This window comes from Oratosquilla oratoria, chromosome 18 (genome assembly GCF_046742065.1).
Source record: "Oratosquilla oratoria isolate Oo_2021 chromosome 18, ASM4674206v1, whole genome shotgun sequence".
Taxonomy (NCBI): Eukaryota; Metazoa; Arthropoda; class Malacostraca; order Stomatopoda; family Squillidae; genus Oratosquilla; species Oratosquilla oratoria.
Genome location: NC_134794.1, coordinates 12,116,533 through 12,119,032, shown reverse-complemented (window position 1 = coordinate 12,119,032; position 2,500 = coordinate 12,116,533).

Genomic DNA, 2,500 nt, shown 5'->3' with positions numbered 1-2,500 from the left:
GCGTTTTCTTTTTCACCTACCTTGACGGGGCGACGTGTCGTCCTTGACAAGGTGAGAGAGCTGAAGAACTCGACACACGATTTCCTTAATGTATAAAGAAATAGATATTGAAGTGAGTCAACGTAAAAGAAAGTAGACACGTTCAAATAAAATCTTGACTGCCGCAATCACAAACAAACAATCGAGCACAGAGCGAAGTAGCACAGAGCGAAGTAACACAAAACACAGTTTCCGACAAGACTTGTGACCACGATTGAACTGAAAGTTCGGTTCCGCACTTGGCAACACCTGAGGCCGAAATGAATGGATTTCGAAAAAAAGTCACACTTCGCCCATATTAGTCCTACTGCTCCCAACGATTCAACTTTTAGTTTACCGTAAAAAAGGAGAGAAAAATAAAGGACGACTATAAACAAACACCTGGGGCCGTATACACGAATTTTTTTTGTTAGCCTTAACAATCTCTGCTAGCTAACAGCAAATCACTAAAAGTTATGCACCAATGCTTAACTAACAAATGTTAGCTAGTAAACAGTTGTTTGTCAAGTCCCGCTAAACATTGCTGAAGTTAGCAGCTTATGAACATGTAAATGGACGTATTATTAAAAATTGCACACATAAAACAGTGTTATTAATGCAGTTGTTCAAAATTTATTAATAGAGTATCATGATAGCACATAAATATCGTATGTATGTTTTTTTAGGAGTACTTATTAACCAACGACAGATATTTTTGAACGAAGGCGCATTGTACAGGCGGCCGCGCCACAGACAAATCTTCCTACAGAAGACTCAACAATTACTTCAGAGGATATAGACATGGCAGAAGAACCACAGAAAAAGAAAAGGAAGCCAAACTGGTCACAAGAGGAAACACTCCTCTTGGTCAACGTGATTATGGAGAAATAAATAATTATAAATGGGGGGTTTAGATGAGGTGTCAGCAACCACTCATTGCAAGGATAGCCAATGTCTCCTAGAAGGTAACATCCAGCTGGGACATAATTTTATTCAAAAAGTGCCTTCAAGCCAGACTCATCCAATATCCTGGCATCATGTACTGAGCCAGGCCACCTTGCCAAAGCATCAAGCATCCTATACTCGGCATCGAATACGTCTTGCACGTTGATGCTGTGGTATCGTTTGCTATTTACATATAAATGTGCATCGACAACGGGAGCCACAGTTGTAATGTGTGTGCCATCTATGGTACCCACAACACCTGGAAACCTGTAGTCTTCCATGAACTCTGCTTGTTTCACTTGCACTTCTTGGAGAGTCAATGGGAATTTTACAAATTGAGTCACAATATCTGGTTCTGACAATGCATCAATTGTCTGAGTAATGACACGGCTGATTGTTGCTTGCGAGGTCCCAAAGTCGTCACTGCTGCATTTTACCTGTGGCCAAATATCTTAGGGTAATTACCACCTTCGTCTCAGGACTCAGTGGTCGATTCCATTCTGTTCGGGATTGAAGTTTGTCCTTCACTAAATCAGCCAGTTATTATACTAGCACGGTTCATCCTGAAGCGTTTGATGAGTTCGTCGTCATTGTACTCGTTAAATATGTCCCGCCGCTGTCGATATACTCGCTGTCGTCTTTGTAGTAGTTGTTGTTGCTCCGCCATCTTCTCTACTAACAGGAATTTGCTAAGAGCTTAATAGTCCTCCACAGCACTTTTACCTTAACAGTACTTTTAAGGCCCTAACAAGTTTTCTGTATCCACTGTTAGTGCTTAACAGCTAATTATTTGTTAGTGCTAACAAGTTTTGTGTATACGGGCCCTGAATTCTAGGGAGTAATCTATTTTGATTTTTAAAAATAAATGCATAAAATATAATATAAAACGATTTTTTTTTTTATATTTTCCAGCATACCTTTTTTGGATAACCCCAAGAACCAGTTTCGATAACCCGTTGGGGTTTAAAGGCACAACTTTAAGAATACCTGCCCCCACCCCACTTGCATCAGATGATTTTACCAAAATCATTTTATTCAGCTGAGGGGATTTTCTTTTTTTTGAAGAATATTTTCTTGTGTTTTATTTTCCCCTGACTCGAGCAATGTTTTTTGGACAGATTTGGTAGATGTTCATTATCATGTCAATAACGTATCTATTCCATTTCAGGAATCAGTTACGGACTTGGGTGTGTGTATTGATAACAAACTTAAATTTCACCAACATATTTCTAATAATGTACATAAAGCAAGTGGAGTATCAACCAGTATTCTCCGATCAACAGTTAATCGGCAAGACTCTTTTATGCTTCCCCTTTTCACCACACATGTGCGTCCTTTGCTTGAATATGCATCCTCAGTTTGGAACTTGGGTTAGGTAGGAGATGTTAGACAGATGGAGTCTGTACAAAGGAGATGGACAAGGGAGATATATGGATTGGAGGGTTTGGATTACTCGCAGCGACTTAGGACTCTTAACTTATATTCAATTAAAGGGAGATTACTTAGGCATGATATAATTAAATGTTGGCATATTTTC